Raw genomic sequence first — 12654 nt, forward strand, 5'->3', positions numbered from 1 at the left:
GTAGGGGGATTTTGTTGGTAGAGGGCTATTTCTGAGCTGCTGAAATGGCCACTATTGAGCAGCTTGAAAATGGCTGATTTTATGTAACAGATTTGCAGGAGAAGGTAATGAGGATTTCCTTGAGACTTTGAGTCTTTAGGTTTTTGATTGAAGGCTGTGAGCAAAGAGGACTAGAAAACCTGCATTTTGTTTCTGGTGGTTGTGAGGTGTGTTTATGGCTTAGCTTCCTCTGAGATGGTTTTCTACTGGCAACAGGTTCTCTCATCTGCTTTTTCTCAACTTTTATAAGAAATGAAGAAAAAGTTACTTGGATGGATGTCAAATAATTCCTATGCTCTCCATGGGTTGTATTTAAGTATGTTATTTTAGTGGCTTCTGCCCTTTTCCTTTTTTTAGCATTAGATTCTTAGATCTGCTGGTTATGTTCCTCTAATGCAGGCTCTGCACTGCTTGTAAAAATCAATCCTATAGACTATAGCTATTGTGATTATTTTTGGAAAACATCATGTGTTTAATTTTTTTTTTTAAGAAAATACTGATCAAAGCCTTAAGGTTTACTGCAAGAACTTTGGCTTCTATTGTTTCTGAATGGCCTACATGGGATTGTTATCATGGCGGGGTGGTAGCTCACCCAAATCTTTAAGTATGTGATTATGTCCTACTGCTTTAGAAAGTTAGCATAAGTACCTTTAGAAGGTTGGTAGTTCATCCTAACTAATGGGATCATGCATCAAAAATCGGGTGTGTTTCCCTGTGGCTGACTTGATTGCTAAGGACAGTTTCATGCCCACATGAAGTGTCTGTGACGTTTGTTTGTTTGATTTCTGGAAGTGTTCCAAAACTTTGGAAGGCTGAACTAGAAATGTATTAGGTCCTCTTTTAAGTCTTTCTGCATTTGTTTCTCTTGATGTGCTTTCAGTATCTTAGAGTACTCTGGGCAAGGGGGAGCAAACACTTTGAAATTTTTTTCACTTTTTTGTCTTTATGACTTGGAACATTTTTCAAATTCAAAGAAGGTTATACTATAGATCTGCTATGTTTTCAACTTGCATATTTAATTCTAATTGTTAAATAAAAATGCAAAATCACTTGTTTTTTTCCCTCTTTTATTTTTTTTAATTGCTTCTTTGATGCTGTTGTATCACTGAGTTTATAAGTGGGTACCCAACTTATACTAATGCTGACATCTCTTGGAGCTCTTTTTCATCCACATGCAGTCCCAGGTAAAATTGCCTGTCAGAATTTCATCTTGGATCAAAAGATCACTGTTTAAGTCAAAACTCTTTGAAAATTTGGTGCTAAATAAAGAAACTAAACTGGCTTTGCTTTGTAATGATATTTATACAATTCTCTTTAAAAGCTTGTGGTTTTTTGTATTATAATGCTATGAACAAAACAGCCCAATTACGGTTGGTGGTCATGTAGCCTAACTATACCAATTTGGAATGCTATTAGAAGAGAATAGGCCCCCTCACAAGTGTGCTAAATGTTATTAATTAGTGGCATCTTAATCCTGCAAGTTACTATGCTGTGCTCACATGAAAAATTCTTTGATTTTTGTTAGCTCTTCCCAGCTGAGGACCTGAGCTGTAGAGTAGAATTTGAAGGACAAACAAGACTGAAAAGATGCAACTAATCAATGAGTATATGTTAAAAGACCATCTGCAAAATATCTGAGACCCTAAAGCTGTACAAAAAATTTTAGGAAGTTGGATGGTAATTACTGTTGTCATCTCTTTCTCTTTGGTCTTTGGGGAAGAAGGAAAAGAAAGTTTGTGACAAGTATCATAACGCCTTGGAAGAAGTAGTTTAAGTACTAGAAGGGATCTCAACTGGTTGTTTTTTTTTTTCTTCTGTTTCCAAACAATTGAGCCAGCTATTGACAAGGAAGTCTGTTCTTCTATGGCTGTRGGATGTGTGTGTCTGTTTTGCCTCTTATTCTCTTGTCTTTCAAAAGCAACACCCTTTTTCTTGTCCCATTAGCTACCCAGAAATTCTTGTTTGTGTCCAATAAGTGACTCTTTTTAGATCTTATGCTAGGATTTGATTTTGTTACTTAATTCATGTTATCCTTGGAGTGTCTGATCCAATTATACAAACAGCTGGGCTTTGCATATGGCTGAGTTAGTATGTGATAGGAACATAGCTTTAGCAATGTGCATAACTAAACCATTATCCATTTCTATTTAAATCCTTTCTGTATTCCATCCATGCTGAGTAATACCTGTAAAAGAATAATAATGTCTGTTTAGGAAGGATAACAGACATAATTTCTTTAGATATCCTGTTTTCATCTTTTTGGGGAGGAGGTGGTGGCCTTTATATGTAAAGGAGAAACTCCAGAGGATAAATACAGGGCTTTCTTCTGGTTTTGTTTTGTGGGAGCTCTAAGTGTATCTTTAAAACAGTAAGTCACACTTCCAAATATTCTGGGGGTGCCAGGGGAAGTGGAGACATGCACATGAGTCATTAAGTATTAATCTGGCTGCCTAGCTGGCTAATCTACATTTGACACAACCTCCCTCTATCTTCATACTACATAATCTTTATGGCATTTCCTGCTGATTGACTTTTATATTCCAGATCTGTCTTTTATAGAAGGAAATCCATGGGGGGGGGGGGTCTCCTCTGCACATCCTAATGCACTTCCAAAACAAGCTGATGTTAATCTGCTACGCTTTCACAGGATGCTGTAAGCTTAGACCATACATAATTTTTCACAGGCTTGTCTGAGCTAAAATACACATTGGTGTTTGTTTTATTTCTAGATCCTTCAGCCATCCTAAAGTTTATGGTGTCTGTATCAAGTTTTCTATAACACCACAAGCTTAGAAGGGCTCTTATACTATTATCTGTGCCATTTCACTTTCTTAGAGCTTTCGGATCATTTAATTTTTCTGTTGAGTGTGTATTCTAGAGAAATGGCAGGGGGGAATAAAACAAAGGATTTCTTCCCTGTTTCTCCTGCAATCAAGTTCTTTGGAATAGTTTGATGCATAGCATGCTTTGATATGTGAATAGAACTGTAATACTTCCAAAAGAAGAAGTATTAAACCCTGCTGGTGCTTATAAACTTTCACTGCATCAGCACATAGTTAAATCGGCTGCAGCCTTGACTACACTGTTGTACAGTGTGATGTTGCATAACCAGGATACGATGCTGCTACAGATCTATAGGCCTGCCTTCATGGTTGCTGCTGAATAACTGCATTCAATATTCTGTATTCCACTCCAGGGAGTGCTGCAGGCATGTCTTTCTACAGACTCTGCAGCCCCGTTAAAAACACCTGAATCTCCCTTCCGTTCAATGTGGGCCTTAACTGGCAGTATATATATACATGAATTGTTAAGCACTGTATTGAACAAAGAAAACTTACCTGTTTTACTATCATGAATATGACCAGTTTTGAAAGAGATCTAGAATGTGTCTTGTTTCTCTGAAGTATCATTGAAACTTATAAATGTGCGTATTTACCTTGTTCAGGATCAGAGGTGGCTAACTAGAAGGATGAGCCATGCAAGATTGCAGTCCTGTCTCCATTTCTATTCAATCATGAGTGTGGGTAAGGCTGCCTACGATGAAGAAACCTTTAGGATCAATCTAGCAATGACTGTGCCGTGTATCAGCTTGCCCATTATGGACTTGACTGAAACCACAGATGCATTTCATACACTGTTGGATGGCTAAATGCCATCAGATGTTAACAAAAGATATTCTCCTTGCCTATATCAAACTGAAATCCCAGCTGAAGAAGGAAGGATCCTGTGTTCTCATTCATTTAGCTTCTCTCGGATTAGGGCTATGATATGAGGAATTTGGGGTGGGGAATAGGCTTTATTCTTATGCAGACTTTTTTTAATCACCAAATCATTCAGAAAAAAATTAAGGAACTTCATAATTTGGAAGGAGGCTAGGGAAGAGACAATTGTACTTAATCTTTTGGGCTGGGCTGCTTTTTCTCTCCAGTCTCTTATTCTCCACATCCTAAATGGAATAGTAAAACAGCAGTTTGGGAACACAGAATTGAATATTCTATTAAAAAAAACTTAAATGTTGATCCTGAATAAGCAAAATATTTTGCTGATGTTTACCAGTCTATCATGCTCCAATACTGTAAATGTTTTGGACCAGTGAACTTAATTCAGTTCATTGGCTTATACATAAAATGTAAACATTACAAAAAATCATCATTATGAAAAATTACGAAAACATTGTTTCCCAGTCAAATCAGTGAAGTTTTTAAGAAACGGTGAAGAATCTGGTCAAACATAAACAGGTTAATATTTTTTTATTTCTAACAGTCTCTTTATACAAAATAGAGGAAATAGTTGTCCACTCTCATTCTTCGCACTGGTTTCAGCTCAGCTGGGGCTCGTGGGGTATGGGTCAATTCACTTCACCTTGTGTTGACTCATTTATGTATGTGGAAATGCCTGTAAGTAACAGGATTTACATTCAGTTAACTAATCTGCGGTAGAGTGGAGATATCTTGAAATTGTAGTTTATGTATAAAAGCATGATCATCATATACAGTTAAAGTGGGTTTCCTCAGTGACTTTGTTTAAACAAAGATTTCCAAAGGCATGTAAGATGGTTTCTTGATAAATGTGTTAGTATTCTAGTCTCTGTTGTAAAAAGTTGTAATTGCAGCTATCCTTTAGAAGGGAGTTTTCGGAATGACAGGAGAGTTTGCTGCCTGGCATGTGTGTGTACTGCAAAATGAAGTGCTGTTAACTTGTATCGGCTAACCTAGTTAGCTACGGACTCTGAGCTGAGAAAGTCAGCTTGGGTCTAATCTGAGTTAAAGCCTGCTGAAGCTTTCTTTCTCCTGCAAAAAAAAAAAAGCTGATGGTTGACACAAGTCCATTAATCAAACCCTAGTTATTGATAACAGCAAGGATGATCAGACTTTTCAATGTCTTTTGTATGGGGTAAGATTAAATAACTAAGTCTATAACTTGGGAAAGAGGCAAGTATGCTGAAGGCCTATAAAATCATGAAAAACAATGCATCAATCATTGTCTACTCATTTTGTTTTCTATTGCATGATACAAGGATGAGAGGTATCAAAAGTAATCAAGAAGGAAGTATAAAACAAAGAAGTCTGTCCTGCAGAGTACAGTTAAACTTTGGGATCTCATTGCCAGCAATCGTTGTGGAGGAGCAAAGTAAAATGTTCACTGTGTGCCTCTTGGCACTTTGTGGTGACAGGTTACGCTTTTATCTGCCATAATGTGCTCGGTTCCCCTGGTGCAAGCATGAGATGCTGTCTTGGGTTTCTCTCGGATCACTGTAATGTTTTGTAATGGAAACAATGTGGTGTTGCTGGGAAATGTCATCCATTTGCTAGCTATTTCCCCTTCCAAATCATTGGCTGCATAAACCCTTGAGATTTTCTACTTAAAAATGGCTGTGGTTGTTTTGAGGAATAACTTTATTTCCCATTGCTTAATTGGTTTCTAAATTGAGATATTTGTCCCTTAGAAAATTACCTAGTACACGGCTGGTGACATAAAGCTAAATAATTAATATCCTTATGTGCATTTTTCCAAAAAAATTAATATTCCTTTAGGAAAAATCTAATTATATTATTTTTGAAAACTGAAGTTAATTAAGCCCACAGTCATCTGCTTGCCCCTTCCTCCCTCCTTTCTCTGTGTGTTTTAAAAGAATGACTCTTGGATTAAAGGAGCAAGTTCCACCCCCCCCCCCCCCAAGAGAGCCGTGCTGGCTTTAGCCTATCAAGTTGTATTTATCCAACTGTTCTGCTATTCTGTCTTTAATTAGATTCTCCATCAGTTTGCTCAGTAATAGAATGAATCTCACCAGGCTGTAAATTCTGGGCTCTTCCTTAGCAGCCTTACTTAAAAATAGGCGCAGCATTATTATTTTTCTCAATATTCAACAGTGGTTTGAGTCTTTCTGTAAAGACATGCTGCAGATTTCTTTACAGCACTCTTTTCTGATGTTTGCTGCAATCCCTTCTCAGTCTGTTCCTGAGTATTACCCAATCCTTAACCCTCTTCCTGTAGATCAAACTTTTTTTGTAGTATATCTAGTCATTGGTTTTAAACTAGTGTTTTGAAGACCATGGTGGGTGTCAGTAAGGGATACTTCAGAAAAGCAGTCCTATTGGCAGGAGTTTGAAATTTACAATGAAAGGGTTAGTATTCTATTGTAGAAACATTATGGGTATACAGTCTGGAAAGGAAAAAAGCTAAAAATCGCTCTCCTCAGCAATTCCTCTCCTTTCCTGGTCCTCACTCTGCAGATAATTGTATGCTTACAGTATGCATCCATTTGGAAAACTAAATGCAATGTGGATATAGTCAAAGATGACATAGTTGGTAATTAAGTGCAAGACCAAAATATTAACATTTCAATACAAAGAGCTATGTAAAGGATCTGATTAACCCCTTTAGTCATAAGTAGCTTCATTCATGTGTATAGTAGAAAAAAAAGTACTTCAGATTAACTCAAAAGGACTTCTACACTTGCTACTTATTACATAGAAAATTATTTTAAACCAATTTTGACAAATTCTGAAGCAACATTTTTTGCTGGAAGAATTCCAACTCTTTTTAGCAGAATTAGTATTTCAACTGAAAGTTCACATGGCTTTCCCTCAAATAGCTTTTCACTGCAATTGCATTTATAAAGTTAGTATTCTTGTAACAGGGTTTTGCTGGAAATAATGCCTTTAAGTTAATGTTTTCCTTAGGATCTTAGACTTTGTCTCAACCATATTTAATCTGTTTTCCTTATATACAGAGAAAGATATTATGTGATATTTTGATAGTTCCTCAATACTGTGAGAAATTACCTGCAGCCAAAGGCAAATTGCTTTTGAGTGGTGACTCATTATACCTGTGTCCTCCTGATCAGCACTTGTGCATTTTAGGATTTGTGGTCATGCACAAAAGCATGGTGCTAAATCAGACTGACTATACTCCTACAGTTCTGGAGAAAAAGGATGGTTGTCAGGTTGTAGTAGTGGCCTAGATCTAATTGTCCAGTTTAACATTGTTCCCTGCCCTCTGTGTAACCTTGGTCATGTTTCTTAATAAAAGTTTTTGGAAGAAAGAATAACACTTCCTTATTTCAGAGGTTTGGTTGTCTCTCTTATGTTGGAGGCCTTTTACTTCAGTAAGGCAGAAAGCAGTTGAACTTTGCCTGCATTACTGATTTTTGACACCAATTCTTTTGGCTGCAAGCAGCTGAAGGACTTTGGCTTGCTGTGCCCAGCTTCTGCCCTTTCTGAGTTTTTTGTCTTTGTTTTGGTCAGGGTTTCTGTGACTTGTAGGTCTGTGTTTTAAAAACATTTCATGATACAACTATACAGCTTTAGATTCAAGGTCTCTTAAATGAAAACAATATTTTTACCCTGTAGGTGATAAAACCCTTTTCCTTTCTTACAAAAGCATTTTAGAAATAAAGAACTTGTATTAAATTGCGATTAGAAGTAAAAACATAGATGTAGCTTAATGAGTAAATGAAGAGTTGGATAATGGTGATCCCTTGTAAGAGATTTTAATGAGAAAATGCTCTTTAATCATCTCATGATCATGGAAGAACAGTAATTTGTGCCACTCTGATATCCTGGCAAGGTAATTTACTGTATTTTATGTTCTTACTGTGAAACTGAATAGTCTTGCTCTGCCCACACAGCAATCAGCAACATCTGGAGCCTGCTGTAGTCAGATACTAAGTGTTCATCCCCAACTGAGTGAATGGACAGTGTGTGCTTTCTACTGCTGACATGCAATAACAAGTGAGAGGTTGTGGATGTGACTTAAGATTTTACTGAAAGGTTAAATTTTGTAAGCACTTTTCAGAGAATCTTTATACTGGTATCTGAAAATTGGTCCCTCTAGGGAGGGGTCTAAAAGCTGCAATTGGTCACCTTGAGAAAAAGCTGGTCTGCTGCCAGAGTGTGAATGCTTGGATCTTTATGGATGGAAGGAGTGGCACTACTTTCCCATGAAGACTGTATTACATATGAAGCTGAATATAGCCTCTTTTGTGGAAAGATGCTGTCCTAGACAAGAATTGTAGCATTGTCCTTAATGGACAATCTTTATTCTGAGCACAAAGTTGTGGGTTTTTTATTACTAAGCATTGTTTTGTTTTTTATGCAAGTATAACTTTTATATATGTACATAGCCTGTGGAAAATCAGGAAATGGTGTTGCTGAAATGAAGACTTGACACTCTCTGTGAATGTTTACCTGAAACACAAAACACTAAAGAGAATGCAGTTAGAATGATATACTAAATCTTAATTTTTTTATTCAAAACTTCCACTTCCTGCTCAATAACATGTAAATGTATTTATACATATATTCATATGCATGCTATATGCATATAAGTATATACCCTTGGAAGAAGTTGTACTGTGCAATTACACTTGTTGAACGGAAGAACAAATCTTGCATATTTATATATCTTCTCTCTCCCTTTCTTCCCCCCCACCTCTACGCATGGCTATGTGTATTTAGACGTGCCTTTGGTCAGACAAAATGCTTGTGCTCTAAGCTCTAATTGAGTCTTAGGTTCTGGATACACTCCTTAAATCTCTCATCAATCTCTTCATAGACTGCTTTTTTAATGTTCTTCAGGATCTTTGAGTCCTAAAGAGTTTTCTAAAGAGATTTAGTTAGATTTATGATCTCTATTGGTATGTTATTTGACTCCCCAGAAACAAGTAACTATTGGACAACAATGTCCATCCTCAAACAACGTCCATCCTCGAACTAATCAATACTTTTTTAGCAGATTTGATCTCTGCAACCATGGTGATTTAGCTATGACTGACTGATTTCTAAAGCTGTTCATTAAAATACCACAAAGTGGTCAATAGACAGCTAAGTCCTCAGTTAAGAAAGGAATCATCTATTAATGACACTTTTTCACACAGTAAAATGCATTTGAGAGGTGAAGTTCAACTCTCCCTTCCACATCTAATTCTCAGCATTGTAATGAAAAAAACATTCTACCATGTTTCAATTTTTTTTGTTGTTGTTGTCAGAATTTAAGTAGTGATTTAAATTCAAAACTTGCAATTTGAGGTACAATTGCATGATAAAGCATTTCATAGGTTCAGTTCTTGCAGTGGTTCTTATAGACTTCAGTTTATACGTCATCCCAACACTTGGCTTCTAGGGCTACCTTCCTCCAGTGGAAGAGGGTAAGTATCAGCTGTTGGTAGCATCTATTTTTGATGGTGTTTATTGATATCCAGAAGTGTAATAATTGCCCAGTTGTCAGCAGAGTGCCATCTAGATGTGGTCAACTCCTTGGTCATTACAGAATGGGGAGATGTATTTGCTTCAGCATTTTTTTTTTTTCTTAAATGGATCCTTTTCCATAGGGTTTGAGGTGGAAGCTGTTTCCAGGATTCTTCCTGGAAAGTGGAGTGCTGCTAAAATAGTAACTTCCAAAACTTTCCTGGGACCAGTTCTGTACCCTATGGTGTTTACACTGCTAAGAAGACATTCTGCTTTATGTGATATAATGGGTATGATGGCAAGGAGTTAGGGGCATCAAAAAGCTAATACAATTCACATTAATCTGTTTAAGTAAAATACTTCTCATTAGCTCTGGTATTTCTAAGTTCTTCTTGTACAAGATTCTCTTATGACTGTTCAGTGACTGGCATAAGCAAAACCCTGAATATGAAGGGGGATTTGCAGGTACTACTGCCACAGAAATGATTATTTCCTATATATAGTATTATAATCTCAGAGGTGCTAATTGTCATTGTAGAATCTTCCTAATTCTACTAGAAAAAAAATCCTCCACCTACAAGTTTATCTGATATCAGATTACCTGAAAACCTGTGAAGGACAACTTTTGATTTTGTGATGATAAAATAAAGCCAAATGAGGTTTAGACTCTTAGAGATGGATCACGTTTTTTTGATTGATGAAAGCAGCAGTATGTGGTAAAACCTGAGCAGTAAACATGCATGTTGAGTCAAAAGTAGTACTTTGATGCAGTGACTGTGGTCAGAGAGGCTGTGGAAGTTGCAATGGAGGCCTGTAGCTAGCGGTGTCCCCCAGGGGTCAGTCCTGGGTCCAGTCTTGTTCAACTTCTTCATCAATGACCTGAATGAAGGGACAGAGTGCACCCTCAGCAAGTTTGCYRRTGATACAAAACTGGGAGGAGTGGCYGATACRCCAGAGGGCTGTGCTGCCATTCAGAGAGACCTGGACAGGCTGGAGAGGTGGGCRGAGAGGAACCKCATGAAGTTCAACAAAGGCAAGTGCAGGGTCCTGCACCTAGGGAGGAATAACCCCATTGCACCAGTACAGGTTGGSGGTTGACCTGCTGGAAAGCAGCTGTGCAGAGAAGGACCTGGGAGTGCTGGTGGACACCAAGTTAAGCATGAGCTAGCAATGTGCCCTTGTGGCCAAGAAGGCCAATGGTCTCCTGGGGTGCATCAGGAAGAGTGTTGCCAGCAGGTTGAGAGAGGTGATTCTCCCCCTCTCCTCAGCCCTGGTGAGGCCCCACCTGGAGTACTGCGTCCAGTTCTGGGCTCCCTAGTACAAGAGGGATGTGGCACTACTGGAGCAAGTCCAGCGAAGGGCTACAAAGATGATTAGGGGMCTGGAGCATCTCTCTTATGAGGAAAGGCTGAGAGAGCTGGGCCTGTTTAGCTTGGAGAAGAGAAGGCTGAGAGGAGATCTTATCAACATGTACAAGTATCTGAAGGGAGGGTGTCGAGAGGATGGGACCAGACTCTTTTCAGTGGTGCCCAGCGACAGGACGCGAGGCAACAGGCACAAACTGAAACACAGACAGTTCCATCTGAACATGAGGAAAAACTTTTTCACTGTGAGGGTGACAGAGCACTGGACCAGGTTGCCCAGAGAGGTGGTGGAGTCTCCTTCTCTGGAGATATTCAAAACGCGCCTGGATGCAATCCTGTGCAATGTGCTCTAGGAGACCCTGCTTGATCAGGGGAGTTGGACTAGATGATCTCCAGAGGTCCCTTCCAACCTCAGCGATTCTGTGATTCTGTGAAATATCTAATATTCTGACTTTACTAGCAGTTTCATTGTTGTGAATGCTTCTAGTGCAGCATCTCAATAGCTTGGTAGGATTTGTTGAAGCACTYTTTTTTTTTTAAGAGGGGGAGAAAACAACAAAAGCAAAGTTATGAATGCAAACCCTCAGGATCTTTTTTTGCCTCGTGTGCTTTGGGGAAAGGTAAACAATGGCTGTGCAGAGTTTGAGGTGGGGAAAAAGCAAGAGCTGTGTGTAATGGGGTTGCTACAGCTATCACAGTGTGATTTGATTGTATTGCTATGTCTGTGTCCCATTTTTCCAATAAATCATAATAACTAGCTGACAACACAAATATAGCAGCTTGCTGCCTGGGCATTATTCTGATGACTAACTTGCAGAGGCTCCATTTGCTCTCAGACAAGTCCTGTTCCTGATGTTCCCCCTGATGCTCTCAGTATTATGAGAGATACTGAGATTACAGTGGCTGTAATTCTGGTTCAAAGGTGCTTACAAGGTGCATTTGTTACCTTTCAGGACTCCTGGGAGTATGCTGTTAATATGAAAAATGTTCTTACAATCATCTTTTGCAGAATATGTATAAATAGATTTAATCCTTATGTAAAGCCTTGGTTTTAAATCTTGCACAAAAAATTAAAACATCTTACACAGGTTGTGCTTGCACATTAATTTATGTTGTCAATGTGTCTAGAACATTATTTCCATAGAGGCAAAAACTTTGTCATTTTTTTTCCTCCTCACAGAAATAAACTTCCTGCTCTGGAAACTTTTATATATTACTATAGGTTAAAAATCTATATTTGTCTCATTGCAATAACGATGCCTGTGTAGTAAATCATGGTGTTCTTTTCTGGCTGTTTAGTCTTCTAGTATTTGCTGAAAGTCTGTAGTCTCTGGTGTGATGATAGTATAGAGACTTTGACTTCAATATAAAGGTTGGAAATATGTGCTAAACTTGTGAAAAATTCAATAGAGAAAGATTGAAGCAAACAAATGTCTACATTGACTTTTTTATATCATTGCACTTTTATATTATCCCTCTTCTCTCTTGAGGTCTGGCTTAAAGTTTAACAAGAGTGAGTATCTGAAGTTGTCACAGCATTATCTTATAGGGCCACCAGAATTAAGGCCCCACCAAAGTTTCCAGCATCTTCACCTGTTGTGAGAATCTTGGACTTCAGGCACAAAAGCTAGCTCTTGTTTGCAGTGCGCTCGTGTTAATTTTCTGGTCCGCTGCTGTTAATGTTAGTTGTCATTACTGAAAACACAAACTTCAGGCTTTTCGTAACAGTTCATCCTTTTAGACTTGTTCCCTTTGGGGTTTTGAGTGCTTCATCAATGTTCATTACATAGCATATTAGCTGGGGACCCAGCTTAAGCACCTGGACTCAATTCCCTCTGCCATAAACTTCTCATGTGGCCCTGGGTAAGTCATTTAACTTTCCTGTTTCTCAATTTCTCATTTATTCAATAGAGAATATTTCTTGCTCATGCTAGCAAGAGAATACTCACTGTAATTGTGGAAATAAATTCATTCTGGATTCTGAAATGCTCAGGAAGTGGGGGATGGATCTCTATACCCAAATAGATGTGTGAAGAAATAGTTGTGTCCCTCAGTGTGGCAAA

The sequence above is a fragment of the Apteryx rowi genome, unplaced genomic scaffold, assembly GCF_003343035.1.
Source record: "Apteryx rowi isolate R43461 unplaced genomic scaffold, aptRow1 scaffold_288, whole genome shotgun sequence".
NCBI lineage: Eukaryota > Metazoa > Chordata > Aves > Apterygiformes > Apterygidae > Apteryx > Apteryx rowi.